The sequence below is a fragment of the Marmota marmota genome, unplaced genomic scaffold, assembly GCF_001458135.2.
Source record: "Marmota marmota marmota unplaced genomic scaffold, marMar, whole genome shotgun sequence".
NCBI lineage: Eukaryota > Metazoa > Chordata > Mammalia > Rodentia > Sciuridae > Marmota > Marmota marmota.
This window is the reverse complement of record NW_025999983.1, coordinates 2,982,779-3,002,683: the sequence shown is the minus strand read 5'-3', so window position 1 is coordinate 3,002,683 and position 19,905 is coordinate 2,982,779. Positions and strand designations below refer to the sequence as shown.

Here is a 19,905-nt window from a genome sequence, read left to right as displayed (position 1 = left end):
TAACCCAGGGAAGCCCCACATCCCGGGTCACCCCCATGACTCTCCCCGATACCTGGCAACAGATGATCCGCTTCCTGCATCTATGAATCTGCCTCTTCTGNAAAGAACTTGACTGGTTTTGCGAAACCAAACAATACACAGAGAACTGACTTTAATGTGCACAGCTTCAGGCCATCAGAGGGGTTTTCATCTCATGGTCTAAGCTTCATAGGGAGATTTTCCTTGGGGTACGCTTATAAAACTTGGTATCTGGCCCAATTAACAGTAAAGACAAGATGCATCAAACTTCAAGAAAAAATTCTTGCTGAGAGCTTTGGAACAATGTGTGAGGACAGGAGGTGACATAGAGAAGGACGAATCTCAAGGTCAAGCCCAGGTACTCCAGCCTGACAACTTGACTTCAGGCGGATAAGAGGAAGGGCAGCAGAACACAACAGACACTAGTATGACAATATGTAAATCAATGGATGTGTAACTGATGTGATTCTGCAATCTGTATATGGGGTAAAAATGGGAGCTCATAACCCACTTGAATCAAAGTGTGAAATATGATATATCAAGAACTATGTAATGTTTTGAACAGCCAACAATAAAAAATTAAAAAAAAAAATGACACAATCCGTGGTCCTCTACAGCTGGCTTCTGTCACTTAGCGTGATGTGTCCAAGGTCCCCAGGTTTGGGCGGTTACTTATACAATTACTCTGACTCAACCGTGTTGAACTACAGTTACTAGTGTGAACAAGTGCTCTCAGTGACCCCATGCACACAGCAGGGCCATCGCTGGCTCATGCGCCAGCGCTACGTGGCCCTCTCTGAGGAGCTGTCACATGTCCCCACCACCCAAGCGCCAGGGCTGCACTCGTCCCATCCTGGCCAACATCCTTGTTCTCTGCATTTTCATTTCGGCCATCACCAGCGGCTGCAGAGGGCGTGTTTCTGTGCGTTGGTCCACACTCCCTGGAGACTGGGGAAGTCGGGCACCTTTGCCTGTGTCCACTGAGCACTGTGTATCTCTTCAGAGAAAAGGCTGCTCAGAGCCTTTTCCCCTTTTAAAGCTGGGCTTTGGTCTTCGTGTGATTGGGTTGGAGGATTCCTTACGGACTCTGACACGAGGCCCTTATCAGACACATGGCTTGTGAGTGTTTGCTCCCCACCTGTGGCTTGTCTTTCCGCTTTCTGGATAGTGCTCTTTGAAATACAAAAGATGTCAGTTTTGGTGAAACCCAGTCTCTCTTTTTCCCCCTGTGGCTGCTGGATCTGGAAATCACTGTCCAATGTAAGATTTTGAAGACACACACACACGTGTTTTCTTCTAAGAGGTTTACAGTTTAGTTTTAGCTTTCACATTTAGGTATGGGGTCTACTTTGAGTAAATTTTTGCATAGAATATAAACCAGCAATTTATATCAAACATCCTTCACTTAGTTCTCAAAGTTTTCCACAGTCACAGGAAATGTTAGGAACAGCACCTGAACGCTCACCGGAGGAGACCTGTCCTGCAGCACTTCTAAGGACGTGCGAAGCTTCGAGTATCATTCATCTAAGACATGATGATTGCCTAAGTTCAAAGATACAAAGAGCCCTGGAAAAAAAGGCAGGACTGCAAGACTGGCCCCTTGGACCCTGTTTTTCCTGAATGTCACGGAGGGTGATGACATTTAGCTGCACTGAAGTGGCTCTGATGCAGATTCTGAGCAAAACCTCACAGTATCAAGTCGGAGAAAACCTTGGGACCATAATCATCTTGGTTGTTCCCACACTTCCCTCCCTTCCTCCAAAAGAAAGGCAAACAAACAGGCGGCCGTGCTGAGTCCCAGCACTGCACTCTGCAGAAGGAGCCACAAAATGGAACATAGGGCACTTCAAAATGTGGATTTGTGCATATTCTGTGTTCTGTTCTGTGAATATTAGACTGGAAACTGCGTCTTCCTTACACTTTAAACTTATGCAGAAGTGCTTCTGTTTCCATCGCTTTTATGAATAGGTATGTTCTAGAGGATGCTTCGGCACACACTCCTATGGAAATGGAGCATCGGGCAGCCCTGGTGCCGGACGCGGTGGTCACCAGCCACACAGCCACGGAGAGCTGGACATGGCTGCTGTGATGGGGGAATGAGGTTTCGTGTCATCTCATTTAATGAAGTTAAATCTTGGTAAACATGCAGCTGGCTTCTGTGTGTCGGACAGCCCAGCTTGACAGCCACCGCGCGTCATTGGGTAACTAGCAACCTACTCAGGACAAGGAGGAGAAGGACCAGTAGAGCTGGTCGAATGGTCCATTGGAACCAACAACCTGCTTCAAAAAAAGTGAACGGCGGAGGTGCAGCCTTCGGGTCACCTGTGTTCTTGGTTTGCACAGTGATGTCTATTGCTAGAATCACTTCCTCTCCCTCTGCCAAGGGAAGAATATGGGTAGCTTCTGGCTGGATGTATCCTATACTCTGCCAAGCCTGTAGCTAAAATTAAACAAAACTTTAATTGCTAATAGTTTTTTATACCCTGTGAAAATCTTGGAAAGCACATAATCATGGAAATGACATGCAGATAGAAATGTAAGACATTAGCAGATCTGCCTGTGAACAAAGGTGAGGTGCCTGGTATCTAAATGAAGACTCTGAGGCATTTTATAACACGGGCAGAGAAGAGATGGGCGGGGGCCTGACACCAGCTTGCCTGCTTACCCGGCCTTTGTGAGGTTCTGCGTGCAATAAAATACAGTAAATTATTTATGCAGTATAATATCATTATGTATATACATAAATTTCAGTCCATCATGTAATTTTGATTTTTTCTTATAATTCTGGAACAGAAAATATTGACAGTTAAATTAACATCTCAAGCAAACCTGCTCAAACAGGAGTCCAGGCAATACCTGGTTCCCTTCTCTATACTTGTGTAAGGACAGAAATGCAAACATTACGGCAGACACACTGCCAAGCCAAAACACGGGAAAGAAACCTGAATGCCAAGATACAAGGAAGAAGTTCTTTCTTCTCAGGGCTATGACAGGGCTCCAAGCCGTCCTCTCCAGGAGAGTCAGAACCAGGCACTCGGATGACAAGCCCTAGTTCTTGGGGCCCTGGGACTTGGGAATCATCAAACAGCAGATTTACTTAAAAATGAAACCAAACATGCAGAAAGGAGTCGAATGAAAAGTATGACTCTCCCCACGGACCCCCAAACTCCATTGCCACTGTCTGAACAAAACATTTTTCCTTCCAATATTCTAGAATATTCTCTGCATAGGTACACATTTATACATGCCCCAAGATACACAGTCCTCTGTTGTTAAAAGTCAAGTAAGTCTCAGGGCCCTGCTCTGAAATCCCACTCTAGACCCATGGCCATCTGTGCACCCCCTGAGGGACGCTCCCTCCTCTAAGACCTGGCTGCCGCTTGGCCTGCGGCACCTCTGCTCTGAGAGGGCAATGCGGCCCTCTGGCTCATCTCCTCCATGTGCTCTTCCCTGTTCCCTCACGAGTAGGGGCTCTAAGGCAGCCACATGTCATTTTCTTCTCTGACCATCAGATACGTGGGCCTCACCTTGCTGAGAGAGAGCACAGCATGCAGAGCCGGAGGTCACCAGGCACACACAGGGCTGCCTTCAGGTGACCACGGCTGCCTCTGCCTGCTTGCCCTCCTTCATGTGGGCCCTCCAGTCCTCTGGCCCAGGGGACACCACACTCTGAGCACCTGCCATTGCGGGATTTGATCTGCAGAGTGAAGGCTCCAGGCAGGCCCTGTGCTATCTTGCCCAGGGCCACTGGGGGCTGAGAGGCCTGTCCCGCTGCTTGGCGCTTGTTGCTAAAGTGTAAAGAGCCAGCGCTTCAGAACTACAGAAAGAGAGCCCTGAGAATGAGTGGACTTCACGCTGCTTCCTCTGCAGAGCCTGGGCCAGGCTCACCAGGCTCCTGGTCACAAGAGGATGCCATCTGTCCTTCCCGCTGCGAGGCAGCCCTAGCCCTGAGGTCATGCAGTTTCTACAGGGGACGGGCCTGAAGAGAGCACGCCCTTGTACCATGCACAAAATCAAATGTGTTTCTCCAAAGCTGTTCTTCCTCCACAGATCTGTTAAGAAACCCTGAACACATCTGCAAAATGGCTTCAAAGTCCCATGTCAAAGTCCGAGTCTCACCCGTCCAATGTCCAGATAAAAGGGGAAAAGGCCATCAAGAAAGAGAGAAGGGGTCACCTCCATGTGAGCATGGCGTCACCTCCTCGTCTCTCAAACTGAGGGCTGGGCTGATCTCTAGGGCCTTTCTCTGACTCCATGGTTCTAGGATTACGGCTCCTTATTACACATTTTAGCTGGAACTTTACTTTCCACTTGAGTCTAGTTTGGCAAGCTAAGTTTTTGAGGGGAAGTGAGAAAGTTTGCCTGTTGATTTTTGGAGGGAGTCGGGACCTTGATGCAGTGAGAACCCCCGGGAGGCGGCCTCATTCTGCGTTTGGAAGGAGGGCCACCCGAGGCTGTCCGGTGGTGCCCTCCAAAGCCCTGCGGAGCACAAAGACAGAGCTCAACAACATCATTTCCTTAGAAATCTGACGCCCATGTGTTCTTTTATCAAGCTCATTTTTGTCATTTCCCTGGACCAAATCACTGTTTAAAATAGGTTGGCAGAGCCGCTGGGAGAGCACGTACTCCTCTGAGTTTTCATTCTATATTCAGCTTCCAGTTAATGAGCTTTTACTTATTTCTACTCAGCACCAGTGATCATTCTAAATTATGCACACGCACATCTGGGCTCTTCCACCTTTAGCAGAAAGACCGTCCTTTCTCTCTCTGGACATTGGTTTCTTCTGTTTCTGGATGTGGGAAAGGCACAGCATGAGGCTTTTGGGGGTCCACACCTGAGACAGGGTCCCGCCCAGCTCGCCCTGGGCTGCTGTGGGCGCCTGTTTGGAGACAGGCCCAGCATCCTGCGGGAGGGAGGCACACCACTGGATGGCGGGACAGAGGCCAACACTCTTATCGCGGATCTTTGGGGGCCTTCATTCCACCAAATACAAGTGTGACTGTTTTGCTCTAACCACATGGAAACTTCCCCCCAGATCATCACAGTAATATTAGCGAGAATGCAGTCAGTGGCGTGAACAAACGCCAGCCATCCAGAGACGTTCTGCCACAGCAGGAACCCAGATGTCACCCCACAATGTGGAGCAGATGCAGTGGAACTCCAGTCTCTGCAGAAACACCCGTGTTTCCCCGTCGCGTGGAGCAGCCTGACAGCCCCTGCCTGAGAGCCGCTGTCGCGCCTGCTTCCCTAGCAACCTGCTGGGCACCTGCCTTGGGAGTCGTCCCTTGGGTTGGCAACAGGGGCCATATTCGCCAATGAACTTTCCGAAGGTCATCAGCTGAAATTTCCCTGAGGATCTAAAGACTGACTTGCTCAGGAAAAAAATAATGCACATTTTTCAATGGGGAAATATTAACTTATTTGGGGCATATTAGGGAAAAAAAATGACCTAAGTTTGGTTGCCTATGTTTTGTTACTTTGCTGCTGACGAGTAGAAGAATTAAAGTGATTAGAAACAAAACATTTTGTTAAATAAATTTTTAACTATTTTGCCTTATCGCCTAATGACACTGATTAAGGTAATCCTATGAAGCTCACAGTGAGCAAACCTACAAATTCAATTGATATTCATTTGTAACTAGTATTAGAAATCAGAGGGCTGGGGATGTGGCTCAAGCGGTAGCGCGCTCGCTTGGCATGCGTGCGGCCCGGGTTCGATCCTCAGCACCACATACAAAGATGTTGTGTCCGCCGAGAACTAAAAAATAAATATTAAAAAAAAAAAAATTAAAAAAAAAAAGAAATCAGAGCTTAATTTTTAGTGAGGGAAAAATAGTCACTGACTATATTATGTCCAGAGAGGGATCATATTCTTATAGACCTCACCTGAGTGATATATTTAATCATCATCCACGTTGCCGAAATCTTCAAGTAATTTCATTAGATTGGAATATTCAAAAACTAGGAGAAAATACGGGTAGTATTAAACTGCTGTATGTATTAACTATTTTGAAACATTCCACCTAGTGAGAAAAGAAATTAACCAAACTGTTTCTTCACAAAGATTTTTAGCTATGAAATTCACACTAAAATAAACTTATTTTTAGATTTATCCTAATTAATTCTATAAATCAAGAAGCTTTTATTTTAATAATTATGCATATGTCTAACACACATTTAAGCTTTTCTGCAGTGTAAAAGTTACAAGTATAGGACCTTCAGGCAGTCTTTGGCACCCTTCCCCCTGGTGCGTGACATAATGCTCCAACCTTCCAGGAGTGGATGTGATCATCGATCAGCTTGGTCACTTCTGTGAAATTCAGCTACCTCAGCTAAGTCCACAAGACACAAGAATGTTTCACAAATACAAAAGAACTGCTTCCACTTCAGCTTCTTAGAGAGCAGGGAGTTGTGTTTGAAATGCACCCAGTCATCATCACAGTAACTGACCTCACCCACGGCATGGATCACTTTGAATCTGTGTGACCCTCTGCAGCTCACGGAGGGTCTCCCTGCACTGTATCATTCAGCACAGGGCTAGGGGCTGCCTCCCTCCCTGGGTTTCTCCTTCCCCGACTCCCTCCCCTCTTCCCATCCCTCTGCATTGTAGGTCACCAAGGAGGTCTGCGGTCAGGTCCTGCAATGGGCAGCAGGTGGGCAGCGCCTCCTTAGAGATGGGAACCTGAAGTTCAAGGGGTATGCCTGCCTCCCTTAGACCCCGGGGAGGGCTGCCTCCCCGGGATGCTTTTGTCTTCGGCATAGACACACGCAACCAGATACCTATGCAGGTCAGCCTGTTTGTATTGTCTCTCACTTTCTTCCCTTCAAAAATAAGACATGACTCAATTGAAGAGCTAGGGGCAAAGAGAGCCTTCTCCTGCTCCTGCTGCCTTTGAACCCTACTTAAAGTCAGCATTTGCTTCTCTTTTGCTGAAGAACGGGGTCCTGGCACAGTCTCAGCTCTAGCATTTGGGTGAGGGGGTAGCCTGGCAGAGGAGATGGGGATGGCCCCATTACTACAGGTGGACCCACAGCTACTTTGGGGTGGTAAGAAAGCTCTTTTCCTGTTATGTACATTTATCTGAGGCCACTCAGAACAAACATCCAGGCATTGCAGGGGTGTAGGGGGCTGTGTTCCCTAGAGGGGTGAACAGAGAGTTCCTCTTTGCCAAACCTGCTATTAGGTTTCCACCTCTGATCCCTTTCCAAGGAGTGGACCCAACACAGGCACGCAACAGAATGCAGTAATGATCGTACGGGGGCAGGGGGCGGGCAGAATCTCAACTGTGCATCTGTGGTGGCCTGCCTGGGACAAAAGACTGATTCTGAGCTGTCCTAAGCAAGACTGGACATCGAATAAACTTTCTGTGAAGTATGCCTGCAGCTCTCCTGTCACCGTCAAACCCTCTTCTAGGGAAAATGCCAGGTGCCTAACACGGCTCTGAAGCCAGATGAACAGGCAAGAGTGCAGGAGGACTTTCCCTGGGGCATCCCATTTTAATTAGATAATGTTGCAAGCATGCAAAGAACATTGTCCACAGCACAGAGGGACCTCATGAAGCATGATCATAAGCTGACCTCTCATGAGTCAACCGTCAAGCCCCGACCAGGAGTCCCAACACCACTACATGTACCAGAAGGCTCCTTCCAGTGGCATCCCCCCCAAAAAATGTTGTGTTGGGTCAACCTCTACAAGAATGGCTTTGTTGTGTATATTTCTGTGTATATTCACATACATATCCTGAATGATGCCTTGGTGAGCTGGGCTTGGTTTGGGGTTCAAATAAAAAATGTAATCACACTAAATCTTGGCTGATATGTTTTCACTGAGCATTTTCCCCTGGGTCCCTCCCTGCTACGGTGTGGGTATAGCCATCTTCAGTGTTGTATAATAGTCCATTTTGGGAACAGAGGAACTCTTGTTCATCTACTTCCTGTTGGTGGATTTCTGGGCTGTCGCATTCCTGAGCATGACTCCTGGTGCAATCGTCGTTTGCACACCTGTGTGTGGACGGTGCTGCAGAGTAGAGCTGCTGCCCCATGGGTTCCACTTTCCACCGGGTGCCTGCCTGTTCCTCCAAGTGTCGGGCCACCACAGTGTAGGGTTCCCAATGACCCTTAATCTTGCCAACTTTTAAATTTTTGTCAGACTAATTAGTCAAAGTGGTATCTCATTGTAGCTTAAGTTGACATCTGATTACTGAAGAGGCTGAGCCTCTTCACATTTTATTGGCCATTGAAGTTTCTCCCTCCAGGAAGTCCGCCTTGTGTTGGGTCCAGGCTTTCAGTGGTCGCCATTTTCTAAGGTTGGTTTTGGATCCCCACCCTGTGGTCTCCAGGTAAATCCTGGGCTGGGAATGGCGTGGCGAGTGTCTCTCCCCAGCGTGTCCTGCAAGGCCACCCTCCTGTAAGGCTCTTGGTTGCATTGAGTCAAGTTTGACTATGATTTCTTTGGAATAATGGTCTGGTTCTTGTTTAAGGTGTCCTTCTTGCTGAGTGATAAAGACATTATCTTGTATCTTTAAATTTCAAAGTTCCACCTCCCACATTTAAGCATTTAATCTCTTAGGGATTGATAAAGAGAACATTTGGGTTTTTTTTTTCCCCTGTGCCTTGCAAACAAAGTTCCCAGAATGACTTCTTGCGTAACCTGCCTTTCCTTCTCTCCCAGGTGATGTGCGAAAGGCCTTTTCACTTCAATAGGAGAAGCAGCCGTCCTTGGGAGAGGAATTCTGCGTGCGGTGGGCTCTGGGTGGTACTCTATGGGAGCACACGTGTGCATTTGTAAGGGCCATTGTCTCAAGGTGGAGGAGTTTCCTCCCTCTCCAAAGCCAGGTCACCCCAGCAGCGGCTTCCTAGATTTGGTTTGAGTCTAGGTGTGGTTTATATTTGTGATTCAACCTAGTGGTCTTCAATCTCAACTAATCCCTTTCCTATTTGCATCATAAAAGATTCCTGCAATTTGACCTGCTTTTAAAATATTGCTTAACTACTTGGGGATGGTGTCTATAAAGCTGGGTCCACCCCTGCTAGGGCCTGTGGGTGTAGCCATCTTCAGTGCTGTGTAAGTAGTCCGTTTTGGGAACAGAGGAACTTTTGTTCATCTACCTCCAGTTGGTGGACTTCTGGGCTGTCGCGTCCCTGAGCGTGACTCCTGGTGCCGTTGTCAGTCTGTCCACCTGCATGTGGACGGTGCTGCAGAGTGCAGCTGACGCCTGTGTGTTCTGCTTTCTACGTGGTGTCTGCCTGAATAAGCTGTTCGCTGCAGTTTTTTGTCCCACTCCTGGAGTGTGCCGCACAGTATCCTTACATCAGGCAAATTGGCAGAGGGAGTCCTAGGCCCTGAGGAACCTGAGGTGCCTTTTTCTCAGGGGTGCCTTGCACGTCCCACCTGCCTGTCTCTGACCCTGCTCCCCTGCAGCCAACAGAGCTCCTTCTCCCAGGTGCCCCAGCCTTAGATTTGCCGGGAGAGAGGGCTCGCCGCCCCCCCACGGCTGCCCCCGCCCTTCCTTCACTCCACCAGTTCACAGGTACTTATGGGGTGGGGCATGACACTTCCGCTGGCCCCGGAGGAGGCAAAGTTGCCAAGGGCCCTCCTCACCCTGGTGCGAGGAACTCCTCTGGCCCTCCCACCCTCGGGTCACCTGTGACCCCTCCATGCCACCAGCCTTCCACCTCCGCAGGTCGGGGTCGGCGCCTGCCTAGTGGACTTCCATTCTGCTCTCTGGCTTCCCCCTCCTGGCCCATGGACACGCTGTCCAGTCCTCTGACTGAGAGTGTGCACCATGTGCAACATGCACATGACCCTCATCTCGCTCCTCCAGGGCTGCAGCCCGGGAGACACCGAGCTCTGGACCCGCATCAGCCCCGGCACTGACCTCCGCACATCCTGACTCCCCGGGACGGTCACCTGCTGCCCGTCCCGTCACACCATCCAGTCGCTGCTGAATTCGGCACAAACGTGATGCTTCTAGTGATGGTGACAAACCACTGAATGAGCCCCGAGTGCTGCCCACGGGGGCCGCAGGCCACTGTCTACAATCCAGCCCTCAAGGGAGGATGACGCTCCAACAAAGGCCACACCTGCCAGGGTGGCGCCTCTTCAGGGCAGGGGCTGTGGAGTCACCACGGGGAACACAGCTCGGCCGTCACTGAGCAGTCCGACTTGGCAGAGAGCATTGCTGTCATTTGTACCTGGAAGGTCCCCAAGTCCGTGTGCGTGAAGGGCCTGGTGCTGTTAGGAAGCAGGTGGAGCCTTTAAGAGGTGGAGCCTGGTGGGAGGCTTTAGGTCACTGGGGTGGCCTCAGGGGAAATCACGAGTTCCAGTTCCTTCCTCTTCCTTTCCTTTGCTCCCCAGCCGAGAAGGGAGGGACTCTGCTCCACTACATGCTCCTGCCATGAAGTGTGGCCTAGGAACAGGCCCCACAGCAACAAGGCTGACCGACCAGGAACTGGACCCTCCAAAACTATGGTCCCAAATACAACTTTACTTTTTTTTTTTAAACCTTTTCTCTCAGGTATTTTGTTATAGAGCTGGAAAGCGAAGTGGCACAGGAGGGGTCCGTGGAGAGTGGGGGGGAGGTGAGTTACTGCAGAGATCTGCAGCAGCCCCTCTGATGCCTGGCCCCTCTACCACCCTCCCTCTTGGGTCCGTGCCTGTCCTCCCCAGTCTCCATTGTTCTAAATCACCTCCCTCCACCCTGCGCCCTGCTCCTGTGAGGGGCTCCGGCTGGGCTCCTGCTCTCTCTCTGCCACCTCTCTGCAAGCTGACGCAGGAAGACCGTCCCCCGAGGGCATCACTCTGAACAGAACCTGCCACTCTCGGCCTTGTTTTATTTGGTAACCTCATTGCTTCTCAGATCCTCTCCCCTCTGTTTCCACAGCTGGGTCACCCTTGGTCTCCTCCTGTCCCTAATTGTCTCCATTTCTCATCCCACTTTCAAACCCGGGAGGCACCTCTAGAGGCCAGTCTTGAACCCCTGTCCTTTTTTTTTTTTTCTATTTCTTCTTCTATTCTTTCCCATGAACTTCATCCATACTCAGTTTTAACTCCAAATCCCGTTCAGGACCTCAAAACATCTTATTTTTTCACCAAGCTGTGGTCTCTCTCTAAGCAACTCCCCTGTCTGTGTCCCCTCCTGGAGACCCAGCAATACCTCAAAACAGAATGCTGAGATCTGGACACGTTATTCTTGCCCTTTCAGAGTTCTCTCTTTTCATTTCCAAGTTAGGAGCATTTTTAAATTGGTGATCTTCCTCGCCCTGTGATCTCACCCCTCCCCCTCCCCGTCGGTCCTCCCCTCCTTTGTCCCCTCCCCTACTCCTCCTCTCATCTCCTGTCAGCCTTCCCCATTCAGATCCCGCATCCACGTGCCCTGCAGGGGCTCTCTGTGGTCCATTCCCTGTGCTCATGGCCACCAGACCTCTTCCCCAGGGGACCCCTCTGGCGTTCCTGTCCACTAGTGTCGGGACAAAGGCTCCGCAGTGCCTCAGAAGCCAATCTACCAACCTTTGTCCATCTCTTCCCAAAGCCAACCATCACACCCCGCTGTGGGCAACGCGCCACTCCTGGGACAGGCCTGTGCGTCGTTTCCCTCCTGTGCCCAGAGGGTCGCTCAGGCTGGGCTTCCTTTCATGTCACCAGAGAGCAACCACCATGTGGAAGTCAGTGCACCCGCCTTCCGTAGTGAGCGATTCAAAGCCACCCCTGACGGGAATGAAGCTCACGATGAGCACAACGTAGTGATGGAAAGGGGAACTGAAGGGAAAAATCTGCAAGTCTCCATTTCCCTAAGGAAGAGGGAGAACCTTCCACCCCAGCTCTCCGCTGGCACAGATGGAAAGTTCTGGAAGTCCTGGAGTGTTAGCGGGACCAGGGAGGAGGGCAGGTGCCAAAGCTCCTGAGTGGCCCTGCGTTTCCCTCCTGCGTACCCTGACGTCCGGAAGGACACAGTGGACAGCCTTCACCCTCTCTGGTCTCTCAGCCCCCACAGTCGCATGGTGACAGTGGTGGCTGCCACAGAGGCTGCAATGGGGGTCAGCCCCCAGGTGTCTAAACCCTAAGGACCAGGCTTCCCACTAACCTGAGAGTGGCTGTCACTGCTGTCCCCCTCCCTGAACTCAGCCACAGACTGGGAAACAATATTCACAACACAGCCCAAAATGACACAGCCTAGGAGCCAGGGCCATCTCTCTTGCCTGTGAAAACACAGTCAGCCCACATCAAAGCAGAGGCAGCTGTGGCATTTGAAGGCTTCAAAGCAGCCGTGTGCAGGGTGAGCTGAGAGCAAAGACCACCAGCACGTGAAAGTCTCCTGGTGAGAGTCCACTCTGGCTGGAAAAAGGTCACTTTCTCAGGACAAAGACACCTGTCCTAGTCTTCAGCCTGAAATTTTTATGTTCCTTCTATTTCATTTTTCCCTTTTATTTACATATGTATCTTTAAGAGGTATAAATTTGAATTCAGTTGCAAAGGGCATTTAGTTCTTCTAAGGAACCTAAAATTCAGCAATGAAATAACAGTGTCTTGTAAAAAAAAAATTTGTGTGTAAACATTTAGCATAAAAATGTAATAAAATGGAATAGTCTTTAACATTCAAAAAGGCCATTTTCTTTCAAATAATCAAAAAATTTCATGTAATTAATAGAGATATCAAATCTAGTAATATCACAAATATTATATTGTCATAATTATCTTCACACCAAATCAAAATGTGTTTATTGTAAGAGAATAGTTAATTAGTTCCTAATGCGATTAATCAGCAAATGCTGTATTTCCCCAATGATCCAGAAGGGCCCACATTGTATAAGAATTCTTATAAAAGTGATAAACAAAAATGACGATAAAGGAAGGCCTTGCTCTTTCTGGTTACCCCACCGTAAAGGGGAGTGACTGGCCATACCATGCAAGGCTTCCTCTTCCCGCACTGGTGTCACCGTTGGCCTTGAATTGACCCGAGTCTGACCCTCTCTACTCCTCCTGGTGTCTGGAACAGCGTCTGTCCTTACTGTGGCCTCAACTCAGCCTGGAATCAGAGCAAGGAGTCACTGGAATGTGTCGAGAGGCTGAGCAAGAAACGAAGCTGCCCCAGGGCTGGTGTGTGGAGGGACGAGCTCAGTGACCACCTCCTGTGGCCCCAGGGCTCACTCACTAACCGCCCCGCCAAGATGCCCACATCCAGGTCTCTGGCACCTGTGACCATGTTTATTCATATGTCAGGGACATTTCAAGTGGGATTAACTCCAGGATCTTGAGAGGGGAGATCATCCTGGCTTAGTGGGTCACCCGACATAATCACCAGGGTCCTCGGGAGAGGAAGATGAGACAGAGAGCAGGCAGTGGGAGATCTGCTGTGGAGGGGGGGGTCAGGGTGACGCTGGTGACACTCATCTGCTGTGGCTGGCTTTGAAGATGGAAGGCAGATGGCCAGGAGCCAAGGATTGTGGACGCCCCTAGAAGCCAAACAGATGCTCCAGGAAGCCTCCATCAGGAGCCAGCTCCGCCGACATCCTGATTTTAGTCCAGTGAGACCTGCTTGGGCTTCTCCTCACACATTGCAAGACGATAGATTGACGTCACTTTAGGCCACTTTGCTTTAAGAATTATTTGTTACATCAGCCATGGAAAAACAAATAGCAATATCACAGATAGGAAGGGCCATAATTCCAGAGAAAGGAAAACTACCCCAAAGCACCAGAATAGAGGTAATTGGCAACCGCCTAAGCCAAGTGTAATCTGAAGGTTCTAATTAAAGTACGTTCACCTCGGATTCCTGAAATCAAAAGTTTCTTGATAATTCCAAATTGAATTGCAAAGTTAGCATAGAGCTCAGTGAAAGGACTGAGTCATGTGAATCACTGACAAGTTAATTGTCCTCTGGGAGCCTACTGTCACCTCCTCATGAATTTGATTTATCGCTTCAAAGAAATCACTCTGCTAGCTCAAGTCTGTCTCATGGGCATTGCCCTAGATGCCCCACCTCACGTCAGTTTCCAGGAAGGTATTTGGCTGATTCTCGGGAGCTCACTGTAGCCTAGGTGGAGAGCCGCACCAGGGCCAGGGTGCGGGGACCCCAGTGATGCACGTGCCTGGCTGCTTAGAACCAGGTGGGCCAGCACTGCATCCCGAGCTGGAGATCAATGCGGCTGTGCTGTTTTTCACTTGGCCTTCGGGGTGAATGTGGGACTCATGCAACCCCCTCCCTGACTTTCCTGTGGAGCTTGGCACTCGGCTTGGCACTCGGCTGGCTCGATTCCTCAGATTCCCCCAGGGCCACAGTAGCACAGTCTCCATCATGGACGAGTTCTAACCCAGACGGCTACTCAGAAGAGCAAGGCGGCCTTTCAGTGCACCAGTGACGTGCTTGCTGGCTGTCAGACCAGCTCTGGCAGATGCGTCATGACCTCACTGGGCCACAGTGCAGTCAGACAATCAAATTCCAGAACCCAGTTCCATTCCTAAGTGTGAGTTGTGTATGGTGCTGCTGAATAGGCGCGGGGAAGGAAGCAACCCTCTGCAGAAACGCAGACGCGTGTGTGCGGCTTTCCCAGGACGGCACTCCTTTAGCACCTGGTCGCACACTGCTCCGTGGTCCACACATACCTTCTTGCCTTATAGATCCTCGAGTATGTGATGAGTCATAGTCTCTAAAAAGTGACATCGTCCTTGAAAGCAGTAAATATTTTTTTGGCTACCCAGCCATCTGAAATCCTTTTTCATGTATTTTATTCAGTTGGCAAGTGTTCGTGGGACTCCCGAAGCCCCTTCCTCTGGCTGTCAGAGCAGAAAGCTGGAAGCAGCCTTGTTACCCGTCAGGTAGTGGCATGGGCACAGTGTGAAGTGCCATCACCGTGGGCTCAGCAGTCACGCTTTCAACATATGTGTCTATCCAGTTCTATGGAGATAGCTCCTCCCCAGGTCAGCACAGGAGCAGAGTCTTGTCTCCCACCCTAAGGTGCATGTGAACGTCTTAACTCCCCGGTTCCCCCTGCAGAGTCAGTGAGTCACATTAAGAAGCCACCGAGTACACTCAAAGAGGCCCCTCCTTAAGACTGAGATCTGAGTACTTAGGTGATTCTTTTAAAGTAATGGTGAAGAGAGGAAGTCCCCCTCTGAGAGGAGACGGAGCAGGGACGCAGGAGGACGCCATTAGCTCAGGGCAACACTGTGGATCCAGGTTTCCCTCCCTGCACAGCTGCAGAGAGCTGGCTGAAGGAGCCTGAAAAACGGTGTGAGACCCAGCAGTGACAGAAGGGTCCTTTCAGCTCCTCACTGTGCATTTTAGAGAAGAGGAAACGAGGTGGAAGGAGGTTAAGTGATTCGCCGTGTTCACACGTTAGTTAGCTGGCACGGCAGGAGGAGCCTGGGTCCCGGGCCAGAAGAAGCAGTGGTGGGGAGCGTCTTTCACCCCGGGGGTGCACAGTGGTGTCTGGCTTGTTGACTCGCATGCTACCTGTCTCCCAGCTGACAGTGAAGCCGTCCTTCTCTTTTCCATTGTAGCCCTTTGTTCTCAGGGAAGAAATTTATATGTCAGATTTCAAAACTAAATACCGGGAGGGCAGAACAATAGAAAGCTCACATCGATCCTGCTTGTTATAGTGTGTGCAGCAGAGGTGGCCCAGGAGCGGCAGTGAGCTCGCGTGCCCCAGAAAATGGCCACACAGTGGCCTTCTGTGGTAGGTCAGGTGCCCGCGGCATCTCTGCCTGCTCCTGACTTCTGCATAGGCTGAGTCCGTCGGTCAGATGGAGGGGGAAAGGAGGGGGTTAGGGTAGCCTGAGATGTTGGGGACATGCAGGCTGAATTCAAGTGGCCCTCAGTGGCAGGATTAGTTAGGAAGTGTCCCCACAGTTTGGAAGGAGCAAGTGACGGTGACTGTGGGGACATAATTCTTGAGAGAGTGTGATCCCACTGTGACAAGGTAAAACAGGTGAGCTGGAGGCAGGCTGGGACCCTGCAGGAGGTGAGAGTCCTGGAGAGTGATAAGAGCAATCGCGGTCTTTTACTCCCCTGGTCTCTGAGGATCCTTTCTGTCCTAGTGCTGAAGAAGGTGGACGGACTCACGTCCATCCGAGAACCTAGACGTAAAGCTGAGGCAGGCATTCAGAGTCCTCCACGCTTCCGAGAGATGATTTCCCTCTCCACTTGGAAAAGACAGGCAACGAGAATTCGAGACACAAAGGCAGTTCTGTTTACTAGACAAAAAGACAGGGAGGGACGAGGCGAGACTTCTAATCAGTGGTCCCCAAGTACAGCTTGCTCTCATCCTCGGGGACTTTCAGACATGGGGTCTAATCCCATCCTCAAGCTCCAACCTGGCGGACAGCAGCCCCAGAGTGTGTCTCTTTATAATAACGGCCTCCGGTTAGCTCTGCAGCCCCAGCTTCACACTTCACACCCGTTAGTTAATGCTCAGCGGGCTCCTCATTCCTAGTCCAGAACTCTACACCTAATAGTAACTGCAGCTCTACAAGGAACGATCCTGTTAGTGTTTTAACATTTTTTTCTTTGTTCCAGAAAATACCAGTCCTAGTGATTAAAAGTGTTCCCCAGAGCTGTAAGTCGTTCTCAATGGCTATTTTAAATTCCATTTAATGAATAAGGCCTCAGGGCCGATGGCATAAAAGGTACAAACAAATAAATCCTAAGATGTTTATTAAAGAAATAGATAAGATTAATTGATTCCCTTAATGGAAGTATGAACAAAGAGTGACTTATTTTGAATGAGGGTGTTTTACTCAAGTTCACTATAACACTGATAATTCCACGCTGGCATCTCGGGGAATGTGGATCTTCACGCCGTGCCGTCCATTGGCAGGAAGGAGAGCTCTGAAGACGGGCGGCCGGTGCACCGATCCCCGTGGCCACTCTGCCAGTACTTTGGCCACCACAGAATTCGAACGCAAGGCCTGGTGTGCTCTATAGCCATCCAGAGAGCTTCTCTAACCCAGGAGGACGCTTCTGTGGAGGAAGGTGAGGCCTCAGGTTTCCCTTCCAGGGAAAGGGTCTGCTTTCCTGATGACAGTTCCAATGGGCCTCAGGAAGATGCTCAGGAAGATGCAGGAGAAAGAGGCACCACAGGAAAGAGTGCCCCAAACAGAAGCTCTCTCTGGGGAGAGGAAGTCCTTTCAGCCCTCTTCCTGTTCAGATCCAGGAAGTTTGGAGGAAGGTGAAGTGGAGGAAGCCCGCCAGCGTCCACAGCATTTGACTCTCGGAGGTCCACAGTTCTGCGTGTGGCAAGGGTGGACATGATCCTCTGCTGGTGGACAGGCAGGGTGAGTTGGGCTGGCGGGGCATCTCTTCCCAGTAATGGGGAGGACAAACGGAAGTCCAAAGGGCTGCGGAAGAGCTTTAAGGGAAGAGAGTCATCAACCTCAGCACTTTAGTGAGACTTTTAGATTACTGAGGAAAAATTCTGGCAGCTGCAGGCTTTGGAAGCTGCTGCCCCACAGCGCTGGGATGAGTGTCTGCGGTGACGGCGACATCTGCCCACGGGACACATCTCCACGCCTCTTCTCCCACCTCACAACTCCCCAGGCACCTCTGAGGGGAAAGCAGTCCCTAAAACCAAGATCTTATTCCAGTGCTCTATCCAAAAGCACCAACCTTCCAAGACAAGTGTACAAAAACAAACGCATCCGTCTTGCCTGCCGGCAGGAGCCGGAATCTTCTAGCCATTTGCAAGTAAACTGTGGTGTCCTAACTGGGAGGGAATTTCAGAGCCATCAGTCCAGCACCCCGGAGCATATGGAAGAGCTCCACCTGGAAAGGCCATGTTCTCACACTCTGATGGCCCATGGAGGGGAATGGAGTGGACCATCAAGGGATGCCAAGTGTGACGGTTTAGATGGGAGGTGTCCTCCAAAGCACCCGTGTGAGACAATGCAAGCAAGTTTAGAGGTGGGTTAATCCACTGGGTGGACTCATAGGCAGGTAGGATGTGGCTGGAGGAGATAGGTCACTGGCTTCAAGCCCTCGGGAGTATATCTGCCTCTGATAAGCAGAGCTCTCTTTGCTTCCTGGCCACCATGCCCTGAGCTAACCTCCTCTCCACACCTCACCCCAGAGCTATGGAGTCACTGGCTGTGGGCTGAACCTCTGAAACTGAGAGTCAGAGTGAAGTTTCCTTCTCTGTGTTCCTGTCAGGCCTTTTTGGTCACAGTGATGCAAAGCTGACGCACCCACCAAGACTCGGATCTGCAAGAAGAACCCTCAGCATGTGCTACTGGGCTCAGGACTAGCATGTCACGGGGTGGGAAGGAAGGATGGGAGGAAGGGGGGAAGGGAGAGAGGAAAGGAAGGGATGGAAGGAGGGAGGGGGAAGAAGGGGGGAAGAAGGGCAGACGGGCATTTTCTGAGCACATGCTCTGAGCCTGGCCCTGCCCTGGGCTCATTTGCAGACATTTTCTGCTATAATTACGTTGTGGCCTGAGAAGGAGACACTGGCTTCCTTTTCTCAAGGTGAGAAAGCAGCGTCTCCACAGGGCCACACCTGTCCAGTCAATAGGGCACACTCAGCTCGTCCCTGACCATAAAGAGCTTCTGCCTCGTCCTCTCTCAGAGCTGGGGCAATGCCTGCAGAGGGCTCAGCCCAAGACCAAACAGGCACAGAAGGAGCCAGACCTGATGTGCACAATAGGAAGTCCAGTGCCCACTTCAGAATACAGCACGTAGCCTTGAAATAAAAGTGGGAAGCAGGCAAGGCAGCAGACGGGGGTACAGCAGAAGGGAAAGTCACCCCACAGCACCCAGCCCACGGCTGCGGCAGATCCAAAGTCCGTGGCCCTGAGCAGCCCCTGGACAGGCCAGAGGGGCAGGGTCGGCCTGACCAACAGAGAGAGACTGTTCCTCTGGGGGAGAAACTTAGGTTCTGTGTCAGTGTCAGAATGCATGCACCCCAGAAGGCTTTCCCGCCACAAGGGAACCAAGGAAGGTGGGGACGACTGGAGGTACATTTCTTTAAGTCGCCCAGTAGGAGGCAGTAAAGCCCGGGTCAGGTTCTGCGAGACTGCACACCCCATAGCCCTCAGACACTGAGGAACTGCCTGGGGGACCCTGTGCTGTGGGGATAAAGGCTGGTGTGCCCACTTGTGTGTGCCTCCTTGCCAGGCTTTGATGGTAGCCCACCCTTCTGCAGAAGTAGATTTTGCAGGTAGAGCTCCTTCCCAGCACGTGCTGACTCCCTGTGGCACCAACCACTGAACTTCCTCCCAGCTCTTTCCATGCTTCGGGTCCTTCCAGGGGTCGACTGTGGGGCTCAACCCCCGTTCAGGGCAGGGCTCTGGAAGGAAGCGGGCTCATCAGCCCTGGATGGGGCCGGTGAACACACACGGAGCCAGGTCCCCTGCAGACCCTATGGAGGGTCTTGACACATAACACAGCTTTCATTTGTGAGCCTGGGTGTGCAGGAGAGGCCCGTGGGCTAAGCATGTGCGTGGAGATGGGCTCCTTGTGATGCTGACCGGCTCCTAGCAGGCCTCGGGGGTCTGTCCTGATGGGCTGCGGAGAGAGCCACAGGCGTTCCTTGGCACCTGCTTTCACTCTTGGTTTTTGCTATCATTCTTTGGGAACTCCTGCCTTTGTCACATCCCAATAACATCATATGGATCGTCCTTCACTGGAAAAGGGGAGGTTTGGCACACCGTGCCCTGGTACGTGTCTTGGGCCTCTCCAGGATTTACAACCTCCTCTGCCTTCTTATTTTTTTACTGGACTTCATTTCATCTCATCTTACTTTTGTGGAACACAGACGTGAGCTCTCCCTGTCAGCACAGCTGTGAGTGCGATGCGTGCCTGTGGACAGGAGCAGCCTCGTACAGCAGATCCCCGGAGCTCGGGGCTGGCCGTCTCGCCAGGGGAAACTGGACGCCCACTTCATCAGCAGCTCTG

General features: G+C 50.8%; 1 protein-coding gene across 1 annotated transcript in view; it reads right to left on the bottom strand.

Annotated features, from left to right (window-relative positions):
- The window catches only part of Pde10a (phosphodiesterase 10A), a 522,815-nt gene that overhangs the window by 348,918 nt on the left and 153,992 nt on the right, over nt 1-19,905 (bottom strand). The gene's annotated exons all lie outside the window — the stretch shown is intronic.